Here is a 14552-nt window from a genome sequence, read left to right as displayed (position 1 = left end):
TTAGCATACAGCGGTAAACTCGTACCCCGTTGATATTTTTCTTCTAAATGGGGTGACTTGGAGCGCGTAAGTCGGGACAGATTATAACATTGCGTGACTGGCGTAATTATCCTCACGTTGAACCCACCGCGCGTAGCTACGTACATGGCATTAAATTCCAGTTATCGACCTCGTAAGATCGTTTTTATTCCCATGGAATCGAATTAATTCGATTCGATCAACTGGTTTCACCTAGACAGAGGGACTCCATTAAAATTGGAGCAATCGCGATTATTTAATCTTTACGAAAAATGCAGATAGCACGTGTTTCTTTACATTAATATATATAATTAATAATAATTACATAACAGGCGCGTTGAGTTGTTAATTACGCAATTTACTCGAAGGTTACAATTTATCAAAGAACGTAATTTACAATTTATCCTTCAGCTATGATTGTGCATCTGTTCAAGATTGAAAAAAAAAAAGCTTTTACATAAACCGTAGAAAATCGAATAGCGTTTATTGAAAGCGGCCGTAACGCGAAACAGTAATAATAATTTTGTAAGGACGTGGAACGGCGACACGCTCGAATACGTGGTTGGTCGCTGCGAAATATGCCAAGCGCGTTTCCTCTTTTCTACAGCTTAGAGAACACCACGTAGCGGCACTCGAATCGCTTATGGCATCGTTCGTCAGTAGAGTGCGACGGGATCGAAGACAACACGGCGTTGTCAAAAGAAATGGATATCATTTTCAGTGGTCGAAACTCATCGTGACTCTATCGATCGTCGCTAATCCTTGCTTTTACTTCTTACGGTATACTCTACTTTTCCGTCTTCCTCGCGATAAATCTCCATTATCGTACGGACCCGGTGCAAGAGAAAACTACATTGTAAAAAGTGGAGCGCCATCCTCGTCCTGTTATAAACAGCACGTTTGTGCCAGCAATGATGTAAGTTTCACGATTAAAAAACTAGTCTCCTCGAGTTAATTTACATGCATTTTTGATACGATGCACGTATCCGTAAGAGTTATTATAAACAGTGATACGATACCTCGAATAGAATATAAGTCGAAAGAGGAAATACTTGGAAGACTGTATTTCTTGTTTTACAATTAGTAAGAGTGAGTACGTTTTTATTGCTTTCTTCGTGATTTCGTTGGTATTTCTATTTCGCGACATCGTCGTTCTCTTGTTTTAAAATGTTAATTAAGCTAATATAATCTTGATGTAACACAGAAACTGTGACTAATTATATTTAAAAATAAAAGTTGTAGTTATAACGTTGTTGTTTCTGGAGAAACATGTGCGAGAAAGTCTGTTTCGTCGGAGAAGCAAAGCATCTGAAAAGCTGTACACGCTATCATTAAAACGGAAACAAAATTTTCTGCCGTAGTAATTGCAAACGATGAGGTCATTCGAGAGTAGGTGATCCTCTAGCGACCATGGGCAGCGCACGGTTAGTATAATGTAAGCCTGTCGTAGCTTAAGGGCTGGACCAAAAGATATCGCATTATTTTACGTAAACGTCATAGTGATGCAATTTGCTATCGTTTCCGTAGTATCAATTTGGCTCGATGAGAGAGCACAAGGATACTTTTGGATCACGAAAGCACTCTTATCGTTTCAAGATGAGTCGAATCGACCGCGTGGCCGAGCTGGTATCGTCGATACGAATGCAATAAAAGGCACTTGGCCATGGAACAGGCAGCTGCTGCATTCTCAGTTCATGCATTGCATCTGCAACGAGCTGATTATATTTCTTTTCTGCATCGGTGTCCCATGCGATTGTTTCGGATCTGTAAGAAATTTCTACAAGGTCTTCAATTTTATCAATTCTACTGTTGCGTAATTCGTTGATTTTCTACTTTGAATACTAATTCGTAGGTAAAAGGAAGTATTTTAATACGACATAATCGAACAAGGAGACGCGTTCTTAGATTCAAAAATATGTCTTTTAAAAATAGGCAATTATACTCTGTAGAAAACCAGGGGCAAATGTTATATCGTTGTTCCTAACAGACTTTCTTTTCATTTTTAACTATTTCCTGGTTTAGCCTTTATAACCGAAACAACATCCTTTTCAATAATAAAATGATATTGAAATCAGAATATCGACAAAGATGTGTCAATCGGTGCTTCAAGTATCAGTTCAATTATCTATACATTCATTCTTACGAAATATTGATTCATCGTGAGGTAGATTCATCTGTGTTCTCTAATCTTGTTTAATCTTCTTTAATCGTGGCGATTGGAAAGTTCGCGAAACATTAGCAGAAAGTGTACAATTTCCTGGGTGATACAGGAAGTTCGTACAGTTCCGTGGGAACATTGTTTCGCCATTACTCTTGTGCAGATTAGAAGTGGCATCGCGTGACGTTAAGTAATGCGACCCATTTTCTCTTAGAAAAGCCTTGAGCGTTCCAATTTCCTTATTTTTTCTGTTTTTCGTTCAACCAAGTACTCGAGCATTTTTGTCCACTAGCTCTATTTTTTTCAGTATCTTGTGTTCTGCTAGAACAATAATTCATAATTACAACAAACTGTAGGCCCCTGGTGCAGACATCGTACTCGTTCAGAACCCCTGCTCTCCGCGTTGAGCTGTTCGTTTCACACGAATCGTGGTACATACCGGTTCTGGACGATCGATAAAAAGGATAGAGAACCGCAGATAGTTCGCACTCGACCATTTCTCCAAGAGGGAACAAAAACTTTGCTCGGACATTTTGTCCCAGAAATTCCCCCGTTCTGTTCTCGAAATTACTCATTGTCTTCGTTCTATCTTTAAATCATTGTATTACCGTTTCTTCCATGAGAGAATATATACGATGACTCACACAAGTACTTGGACATTCACCATAGGAAATTTTCATGTATATATCATACGTGTGTCATATGAAACATGTTGAAACGATGATTAACGCTATAACGAGGCAGAACTGTTACGACTATATCGATATACTTTGAACTAAATCTAAAAATGTGCATGATATTTAGTATGTATCTTGGAAATATGAAAAAAGTATTCGTTACTTTAATAAACCACTGTATCCGGTGGATCGTGATTAATCTTGTGCTAATTTCTTGCTGAATACGTTTGTAGTAAATATCACGTAACTTCTATATACATTTACAAATTGCTTTCGAGTTTTACCAACATAATCGTGCCACTCGCTTCACATTACAGTGCTAACGAAATATCCAAAATGTTTTATCTAACGCGTACAGCATACGCATGAAAATTTCCGACGATGAATATTCGAAAACCTTGGTGAGCCATCGTATGCAAGCCACTGTAGTGTAGCTGGCCCTCGTGACGAAGTATTTGCTGAAAGGTGTAATTTCATCGGATAGAAAGTTCCATCAACAGACGCCAGTTTGGCAGTTATCGGTGCTACGTGTTCTGCTTTTACGGGATAATGATTCAATTAAAAGTACACGAAGGATTATCGTCGTAACCGTGGTAACGCGTGTTTTCTTCACCTCGTTGGTTCGTTATACGCTCGAAAAAGGCTCCTTTAATTGTACAAACGAGCAAACATTTGGTTTGTTTGTTCGATATTTCGTACAGTTCGAGGTTTGTCGGTCGTGGAGAACGCGCTTTATTACATGGCAACCGTGCTGCGTTAGTATTTAATGACAGGATAACGGCGATGCGATTAAGCGAATGTGATCGTGGGATAACATCATTCACATTTTATCTTTGATCGGGTTATTGGCCTGCGAAACCTGGGCAGAGGAGCCCTTTTCCGCAGGCCTACTTGATTTTATAGGCTGATCGCCATCTGGATTCGAAGCACGGCAGAACTTCCTTCGGCGTTTAACTTGGCCCGTTTGAATGCAAACGACACGTAAAAAAGGAAGGTAGGAAGGTGGGCTCAAAAAATGGTTTGCCTTTAACACTTTCACTTCTGTCGAGGCATACAACGCGTTTTCACGATCTGTTTGCACTTTTGTTTTCATTCTAAATAGCGGCGATGTTTGTTGCAAAATAACAAATTTAACTACGATTTTATATAAAGAGATTTCATTATAGTTGGGCTATGGATTTGTTATGCTTTTACGGGAAATTCGTAGATACAAAAATGCGTACGAAGATACCTACATATGTAATAGTCGATGTAATATTTCGTAGGCGAAACAATTTTCCAACTACGTTACATTATTCGATTGCATTCGTGGAAATATGAATTTGCATACATGTCAGCAGTTTACCTGTGACTAATCGATGCACGTGGAAACAGAAAATGAACTGCAGTCAGCCATGAAAGACTGCGTGCATTCTATAAGAAAGCTGTTTCTATCGAAATGAAATTTCGCCGAATTAGCCAACAACTTATTGACGTATAGATTGCATTGTTTCGATAACGCTGTTGACGCAACTGTTGCGTTTCTGTCTTCATAAAATATTCATTGCTGTTGCATTTTCACATTTAAAAGTGGGATATTACGTCACAGTAGTATGTATTTCCGTTCATAAATAAATGACACACGCAAGAACCTTTAAGAATTGTTATTTAGCCTGAAACTTACGTATAGAAAGTATATAAGTATGTTACGTATTTTTCCATTGTTTTTTTTTTTTCACATTCAGATTTCCCATAAAAGCGCAAAAGCGTATCTACCGATACGAATTTGCATATCACTCCAAAAGAAAGAAAATGAAATTCATCGACAGAGAAAATTGCTACAATCTACAAAACTCGATGACAAACGAATCGACGCACGATTAACATTTTAACACGGTAAAGAGAACGGGTTCGAAGTTCATTCTACACGAGGTTACGACCGTCGAAAACGTGGGAGAACAACGTGGAACACTGATCGATTTTATGCCCGCTAGCCGGATTAATATCTGGAACGTAACAGGTTCTTTTATGGTGACCCCTTCGGTCTCGCCTCCTCGTATAATTTATCGCATTCGCGTGGGCGTATACAGGCTCTCGACGCACAGGCAACCTGCATCCCGAGTCGCTTTCCCTTTTTCGGAAATCCGGCTGCCCGCTTCCCTCCCCTGGCCCTAAACCAATGAAAGAAGAACAGAGACGACAGAAGGAAAGCTCGCGACGCACATCCGGCTCTTTCGTCGGCCGAATATTCTTTCAACGGCCCCGTTTTTCCCGCACGAAAATAGAATACCGGCGTCGCTGCCCTCCAGGGAATCCCCCGGGGTGCATTTTCCCCGCCCTCAATGGCGGGAATTTTAATTGAAACGCGACAAGATTGACGTAGACTCGTTAGCGTCGACCACCGCAATCTTGATCGAATCACGAACGCTAGAATAGAGAAAAATAATAAATTATTCTGTGCAACGTCGTTCTTTAACGTTAACTTTCAGTGACGAAAAATTAGTTCTTCTGTAGATATGTAAATTAAAAAAAAAAAAAGATAACAATACGTTTCTCTTTATGTTTTTTAAGGAGTGCTTTCTTAAATTGTACCGCATGTTTTCGAAGCAGTTAGAGATACTTTTCATGTTTAATAGAGTCATAAAATGAATCTCAATGAAGAATATTTGTGACTTATATGAATTTAGAAGAGGCGGTACGAATAGCTAACGATTTGAAAGTTAAAATAGACCTTGGATGGTTCGAAGTACAAGAAGAACGAAGTTATACGAAATTATCTATATTTAAAATTCTATGTAATTAAGCAGCTAAGGAATACGAAGTGTTCGTAATATCGAAAAGAAGCTGCTAATGATGAAAAATAGTTCAGCTGAATAGGTGATGAGTTCGTATAGAGCAAACTGGTATGCGAGGAAACACGCAGCTGCAGACAATGTGCACTAATGAATGATAATTAATCGGTGCCTTCAAGAGCAATGATTACAGCTGCGCCGGTAGTAATTTACGATTACAGATTATATTTGACGCTGGAATAGCTCGTGTAGTGTACAATCATGACCCGATTACGAGCTCGTCGTATATTTTATAATCGTTCGAGGATCGTAAAAACAAAGTGTTTCCCTTCTGTCGTCTATCCTGTTCAACCAGCTGCGAATCTTAATAATCACATTGTTTACTTCTATTGTTCTTATATTATTATATATTTAATTTTATACATATACAAGGATACGGCTTTGTGTTTACCTATACGATGGCGAATATATAAATAGGGAAATTCTTAAATTCATTTAGTTGTATTCTGAAGAATTTTGTTTTTATTTTTATTATAAATATAGGACGGCGTTCAAATTGATTATAGAGATTTTTCCTATTTACATTCTCGTCATTGTACTGATCGTTAGTTAATAGCTCGATACTGCACGCAATGTTTAGTACCATCGTCATATAGCAAACGATCGCGCACGAAATAACAAAATTCTCTCATTCATTAACACGTATCATCGACGAGAGACGCGTCGACACACTTGCACGCAATTTCGAAATGACACAAGTGATCATTGCCCTGTGTACCTTTTCATCGGAACTCGATGATTCATCGTTGGCGTTCAGCCAGCCTTCGTTTTTCCATAAATCATACGAGAACAAGGAATGAAAACGAGCGCGCGTGTGTTTCCCACGGAAACGATCGAAACTTTCGTGGATCTCTCCTCGTTAAGAGCCGGTCGTCGGAAGTTCCGCGAATTAACATCATAAAACGCTATGTCACGTGCCTGGTCTCGATTTATCTTGACGAAATTTGGAATTTTAAACTAGGTCGCTTGATCTCGTGCATATTTTAAAATTTAGCTGAAAGACTCGAGTTTTGCCCCGAATGAAGCACAGGACAAAGTAACCGATTCAAATTTATGCAAGTTTCCTTCTTTTTTTTTTAACAAATCTCCGTGTACGTTGAAAAGAAGATAGCCTTGTTGACTGGATTCTGGGTCGCGAGCGCGAGCCCACGCTCAATTTATGCACGTTCCTATCAGAGGCTGGAAAGAAGCTCCAATTGACTCTAATTTTTCGAGTGTCTTCGTTAAAATTATTCCTCTCAGTTCGTGTCTCCTGTGGGCAAGAAGCGTTTCGAAAGCGATGGTCAGAATCGTATGAAGCCGAAGCGAGTAGACTAGTCGACGATCAAAATCCACCTTTCAAATTAATCTTTTCATGGTAACGAAATTTCTATTCTATGTCGTACGTGATTATTAAGAAACTAATCGATCATATGTTATACAATCATGTATATAATTATGTAACTGCAATCATATATCTGTTCATAGTCTTTATCGCTAAAATATAGAAAACAAAATGTAATTAATATTCAAAATCTTTGCAAGCTAATGTTGTCGGTTAAGGGCATACTCTGTCTGTGAATTTATTAAAAACAAAAAGTGCTGTTGATAGATAGGACAGAAGTTTTACGTTCACCTAATACGTACAAACGTTGCGAACGTGAAGCAACTAGAAAGTAATTAACTCTCGCGAATCATATTAATAACGGTGCACATCGGTGTTGGCCGGTCGTTATGCATTCTTCCGTTGCACGTGCAACCGGGTGCATGCCTTTTATTTCCTGTCCTGCATTTCGCGCGAGAGCACCTCCACGGGAGCCTCGCCATTACGATTCTTGGTAAAAATAAGCTCGCGCGAGCAACATTCCCCGACCGATTTCCAAAAGTGACTGACCCCGAAAGTCGACCCCTAAATAAATACGGATTTATCTCGTCGTTCGTCGCCAGCAGCTTGCTCCGAGGAATTTATGCGCCGCTATAAAAATCTCCGTTAAAATCAAGTTTACCAAGAGGAATATCCAAGTGGTCAGCCATTTTGCGGCGAATCGCGTGCAGTTTGAAACTGTCCACGATGTTCTCTCTCCCTCTCTCGATATCTATCGTCAGATAACACGGTTCTTGGCCTGTTACGCGCTATTTATAGCTTATTTTCAATTCCCGTGACGAGCTATTGTCACGATAATACGATACCATTGGAAGTCCTAGTTTCGAAAAAAAAAAAAAAAAAAAAATGGCTTCATCAGCAGAGATAGTGGATTTAAAATATGAAACTTTAGATTTGACGATCCGTGCTTTTGAAAGATCCCTATATATACGCTATTGCTCACAAGTATTTTAAGATTCAATTTTTCATCGCTTCGTATCTTGCTATCTATATATAATCGCAATAACGAAGAAGAAGAAGAAGATGATTCGGATCTTTTGCCAAATTTCTGATTGAATTACGTACTATCGAAAAGACGCGAGCGATTTCGATGTTTTATATTAGGTCGTTCGAAAAGTTTCTTTCGTTTTATAAGGAAATAATGGACCACACAACATTTTCCGTTTTATATTATTTCATCGAATTACGTATGATTATTCATTTTGTTCTGTCGAAATAAAGATCACGACGTTCGACAGATTAGGTTTCATGTTTGTATAAAGATGCGTTGTTGTAAAAGACGTGTCTGTAAAAGAACAACCCAACAACCTAATATTTCAGATCAGATGGTATCCTCTTTTCATAATACTCAGCAAATTTCGCCTCGATCGGCCATTATTCGCTATCATTAAGAAGAGTATTCGTGAGAATTATTCGCTGTCGATCCGAACGACAGTGCGGAATTTTAGTATCGGGGTGAAAGTCGGAACGAACGGTAATGAAATCGCTGCAATCGGCACCGAGCTTCGTTGTTTCCGCGTTTCGTCGCGCCCTAAAAAGCTACTCGTCCGTCAAGGAAGTATATTTTTTCTCGCACTCGAGCAGAAGAGAGTTGTTTGTTTGAGCTTCCGTTGAGATACGACGAGAGAAGATCGAAGGGAATAATCGTGTCTTTTTCCGGGGCTACGGGCCGCGACTGTTAATGCACGCTCCTCTACGTCCTCCCCTGCTGTTAATCGTTATTCCAACCGCGTAGCGAAACAATGCTTGCGATTTCCGCGCGCTGCTTCATTAGAATCGTTTAGGCAACGCTCACGATATATTGTCTTGGTAATATCGAATCGACGTCGCTTCCTTCGTCGCGAGAATTCGTGCCAACCGCAGTTCCTGTTCATCGGATTACGATTGCGAATTTTTCATTTTTTCAAATTGGCCGTCGTAAGCAAATTCTAATAGCGAAGCTAATTACTAAGATAGTATGAGTACACGTATGGTAGCTCACGAAAATATTGAAGTATATTTGAAAAATATTTGGAAATTTCATTAGCAACGTAGTGAGACTCGACTATCGTGCGGTGTGACCACGATCGTCTGTGTATTTGGTAATAATTTGAATAACGAAGGACAATTTGTCATTTACATGACAGTACGTGGATGTACGACATATCGTGGTTAGAAAAGTGAAGTTTCTACGTGCAATTCTAATTCGATGACCAAGGACTGTACGAAGATCACCGTATCGTTAAGATTAATGCATTAATGAGCTAGATAGCGAAGAGCATTGACTTGGTTTAATGTCCAACGATCTTAAAACGGCATGAGATGGAAAGTAAAAAGTAAAAACTTTCTTTCTTACGTTAAGTGCACGTTGTGCACATATTTGCCAGTCTACGACACGTCCACCTACTTGCACCGTGTAAAACGAGTCACGTTCTACGAAGGATGTAATTTTCCAGTGGTTTCTTTGTCAACGAAGAAATTCGTTCGATACCAATGCTAGACAAAATACTAATTTTCGATACTCCCAATGAACTCATTATCAGCGCGTATCCTTTCTTTTTCTCCAATATCAATCTACCCAGTTTCCCTTTTATCTGAATAGTCGTATGATCAAAGAAGAGGGAAAAAACAAAAGCTCGCTTTCTTGGCGTAGTCGAGACCAGTTTCGTGGCGGGGATTGATTAATCGCCCAGTTTCCAATGTGAACGAAACCGCGCGAAAAAAAGCGGTTCTGAAAGCAGTAGAGAACGGCGTTCTCCTAATTTAGCTGACACAATTTTTCTCGGCGATCGTCGCGACGCTGCAACGTCGTTTCCCTTTTGGTAGGCGTCGTCGCGCCCCACAGAAGAACCGACCATCGTATACGCAAGACGAAGAGAGTATGGTTCAAATGTCACTGTGGTTTATTTTCGTTTATATATAGAAACGAGAGAGTTCAGCCGGTGTCACTTACCCCTGACTACCGGCGACACTTGGGTCCGATGATTTCCCAAAAAGAAGGATCACCAGAATGTGATCCATCGTGGATGAGAGATTCGTCGCGTTCGTTTCGCTAGAGCTAGTCATTTAGAAAAGGACTCGAGCAAGTCTGACAGTTGTCAATATCGAATCTTTCTCTTTCAATTGTCACAAAGTTTTAAGGTTGCGGAATATTGGGCGAAAAAGGTTCCAACGAAGTTGCAAGTTACGTTGAAGCTTCTCTCTTTCTAATCTGATCGATAAGACATGTCTTCAACTACATCGATAGGATATTTTGCGTAATTGTTATATTTTAGAAATTCAACTGACTTTAATGACTTCGCGAAGATGATATGGAAGGTAATTTAAACTGTTAAATGGTCCTTTCCAAAGTTGGTCTTCGTAGAAATTGACACAAGTAATTTTTCTTGCGCCAGAGTTTCGGAGATTTATTACTGCAGAGAGGATGTTCAGGAAGATTTGAAATAAATTATCGATGCTTCTCGAGTTCTTGGTCGAACATAGATACTGTAGGCAGACACGATTCTCGTGGCTTGGGCGCATAACCGGAAGATCGTCTTAATGCCGGTATTTAAACCATGTCGCGGTGGCAGTGGCTCTCTATTTTCGGCTCGTCTCCCCTCAATTTACCGTTCATTTCGTAACTCAATATACTTTGCGAGCTCTCCACTACGACTCTAGGATAGAATTACCTAGTGCACCACGTTGCATGCGCGTCTTCTTCTTCGGAAGTCGTATAGACTCGCTCCGAATCGTCGTACTGTAATTGTATCTCAACAAACAGGTATTTCAATGGGAATTAAAATCGATCGCCTGGTATTATCATTTCCATCTCACATACAAGAAAGTGCACTTCGTTATCTCTTTGATCGTCGATAAAAATTGGCCTTTAATTGGCCAGCCAAACAAGATTACAGGTATCTCGGATTATGTTATTTTTCACGAAGAAACTCGTCGGCAAACAGAGAGTCTCGACGATTTGTTTGTTAAGCCTATCTTACGTAACGATTGTTTTACTTTTTATCGAACATACGGAATTTGTTATCGATAGAAAAATACAATTGGATCGAAGATTACTCGAAGAACGCAGCACGTGTTGATAATTCGCAATTAGCTGGAATTCATCGAACCCATGAGAGCTCAAGCAAAGTGCATGATCTTTACAATTAAAGCCTGTTTGCTGACACCGATGACTTGCAAAATCTTGGATAGCCGCTCAACTTTCCGTTCACTCAGCAAACAGAAACGATAGAAAGAATTCCTGAGTCGGATCATTCAAACTGTGCAAGAAGTTCCCGAAGGAATCTGAAGATAGTTGAATTTTCGAACCACCGGTGTTGTCTACGTCCCAAAGGAAATTTTACCAATATTCGCTCGATTTTTCCAATTAAAGAAAGTCAAAAAACCACTGATAAATACGAACAGTTAAAAAGAAAAAGAAACGTAATTGCTCGGTGCGTAATAGCAAGTAATCGATTCCCTTTTTCTCGTGAAACATTTTATTGCGCTTTTCTTCGAAGAGATTTCCTGATAGAAAGTGATTTCCCGAAGAGAATGGACGAGCGATAGACTAAAGAGAAAACGATATATGTGTTGAAGAGCAAGGAACTCTGGAGGACACGACTTGGCATACGCGATAAGTTGTTGCTATCTTCTTCGTTGTACACGCGATCTGCACGGTAATATACTCGTACAGGTTGTTTCACGTGCAGCAAGACGCGAATAAAATGAATCGTTAACACGAATGTTGTTATTTTTAGCATAATCTTGTTATTTCAACATCGACAGAGTTGCAGCTGTACGTCGAGCTAGCATAATATTTCACCTATTGTTTGCCTACATAGTCGTCGTTGTTTGGTTTCAATAGTGACACAAGCTACCAAGCGCCCAGTTACTGATACCTTATCACGTTCGCGACTTGAATCATTACTTAACCGCAACAAGATAAGGCCGAGTGTTTTTATTCCTCGCGTATGCTGCTTTCGACGTTTTCTCGAGAAGAATAGCTATTCGAAAGCAACGTGCGGTATATTTACTCGCTCGTACCACTTGGTCATTCACTCGATATTCATGAATGGAACCGATAACGATCCTTTCCAACATTCGTTTACTCCAATCAATCGATACTTGAACACTTACATAATGGAATTCTTTTCTGAATATATTACGTATCTTTTACAAAGCAGTTTCACATTTCATTGGTACTGTAGCGAGACACAACTGTCGTGATTCTGTTCGTAAAATTTGGAACTAATCCAATAGGAATGTATTATACATATAGAAAGATATGTGAGTCATTTGTTGCAGACGTATATTTAGTAAAAATCGATACAATGACTCATAAAAATATTTGAATATTTCGGAGATTTTCGCGAAGCGTATGCTTGTAATAAATGTCTTATAAGTTCTATGATATATATACATTTTCAGATTAACTTGAAATTTTAACGATATAATCATGATAATCGTGTCTCGTTACAGTGTTAATTAAATATATAAGATAGATCTGATTTCCGGCTTACATAATCTGGTAAAAAAAATTTAATAAACTGTATGAGTATCTGCAATGAAATAGGGAGTCTACTTCACTCGTAAATGGACAATCGACTCGTGAAAACGATCGTACTTCGATTCAACGTGCTCTACGATTCAGTTCAAGGGCTCCACTTGGTCGATTGATCGAACAACGCGTAGAACCATTGACAATATGCAGGCTTTACGCGCACCGTGCTTTACTTCGAGTATTGTCCCGTGTAATTTTCTATTCGTTCAGCCCTACCCTTCGAATGGAACTTCACCATAAGCGCACCATATTGCATTTGAATTCATAGCTGCGCTTTCTGCATTCTCAGACGGCAGCTCTTGTTTCACGCTAGTCATACGTGCCTGCCGTTCGTATTTATGTCGTTCAGCAACTTTTTCGGTGACCAGGATACATTCGTTTCGAATCAAACGCACGTAGACTCGTTTAGATGCGCGAGAAACATGCAGAAACGCGAGGAATTTTTATGAACCCGTTCCAGACACGTCTGGGAAGTGTCTAATCGTTTCGTTGAAAATGTTACGCCATTCGAAATCGATCGGCCATTGAAAGGTATGCTGCAACGAGGAAGCAGCTGTAATATTTAAATTGTATTTATCAGAAGAGAGAGAAGATGTTTCGTTGAAAAATGCAGAAGCTTACTATTATTAGATCGCTCTTGTAGAGAAATTAGAAAGTTTATAATATTAGTATTTTATTGAATATTGAATTTATGCAATCTATCAATTTCTTTAATGAATTTCGACTTCTGATTCGGTTAGGATGATGGAAAATCCTATGATGGATGGTTTTTCGGTTGTCATAGATCCGGTCTATCGTTCGTCTATTTTTGGATCCGAGGAAATAGATCCGCGTGATTTATGGATTCGGTAAGTGAAACCGACAAGGTCTAGTATGTCACTGCAAGGGAAAAGTGAAGGGTTTCATGCTCACACTAGCCGATTGGAGAATGTCGAGTCTGTGTTTAACGATCCCTGCATCAACACGATACCCTGGAAACTCGAGTAATCGTATAAATATTTGAATTTCGATTAAGAATACAATTTGGACTGTTTTAACCTTCGTGATTATGGAAATAGAAAAGTCTGGCAGAGATATCCGGGATTGGTTTCAAAGATAGAATATTCAGTAATTCAGTATCGAGCAATAAACTGGAATAACTTCTATAAAAAGCTTCTGTGAACTTCAGAGGACTTCTTTGTGCTACCAACTGCTTGCCCGAACATTATCTATTTTGTATGAGCGAAGAAAGATAATATGTCAGACGACGAGCTTCCTTTGGACGACAAATATTCTCGAATACGATGTACCACGAAAAAATTGGAACCTAAAAATATGTTTCTATTAGGAGAAGTAATTCTGTCACGCAAAGGATTCATTCGTATAAAGAACTTCAACGATAAGAGTCCAGTTAAGTTCTTCGAAGATGGAATTGTGACAGTAAAAGGAAAGTAGTCAAGATATAAGGGAAAGAAATACCAGAAAAAGAATTGCAGCAATAAAAACGGAAAAAGATACCAAAGAAGGAATTGCAGCAATTAAAAAAGGACGGAACAAGTCGAAAGGGAATTCCAGCAATTAAAAAAGGACAGATCAAGTCGAATGGGAATTCCAATTTCCAAAATTCCAGAATTTTGGGAAAAGGCATGGGGGTCCAGCAATTAGAAAAAGACAGAAGAAGACAAGGGGGTTCCAATAATAAAAAGAACACAAGATAAAGAAGAAGAATAAAAAAGTGAACGATAACGATTCAGCGATGTAAACAGCAAGAGCAAAAGACAGCAAAGAGAGATTTCCAACGATAGAAAAAGCAGTTCTAGAAAATTCCAGCTGCTGACAAACTGTGGACACGTTAAAGAGTAAGTCGTAGGAAATCCCTCTGAAAAGAGAGGGTTATTAACCCTAGGGACTCCTTCGTCTGATATTTTGCCGCTCTTACGAACGTGAAATTGAACGTACGAGTCTCTCTTCCGACGCGTGAACTTCTGTGGAAACGGTACGCGTG

The 14552-nt window shown here is 39.3% G+C and overlaps 1 protein-coding gene across 4 annotated transcripts in view; it reads left to right on the top strand.

The window, feature by feature from the left end:
• The window catches only part of LOC117231597, a 41662-nt gene that overhangs the window by 11481 nt on the left and 15629 nt on the right, over positions 1-14552 (top strand). The window lies entirely within an intron of this gene.

This window comes from Bombus vosnesenskii, unplaced genomic scaffold (assembly GCF_011952255.1).
Source record: "Bombus vosnesenskii isolate JDL3184/JDL3185 unplaced genomic scaffold, Bvos_JDL3184-5_v1.1 scf7180000013273, whole genome shotgun sequence".
Lineage (NCBI taxonomy): Eukaryota > Metazoa > Arthropoda > Insecta > Hymenoptera > Apidae > Bombus > Bombus vosnesenskii.
This window is presented reverse-complemented; position numbering and strand designations above follow the sequence as displayed.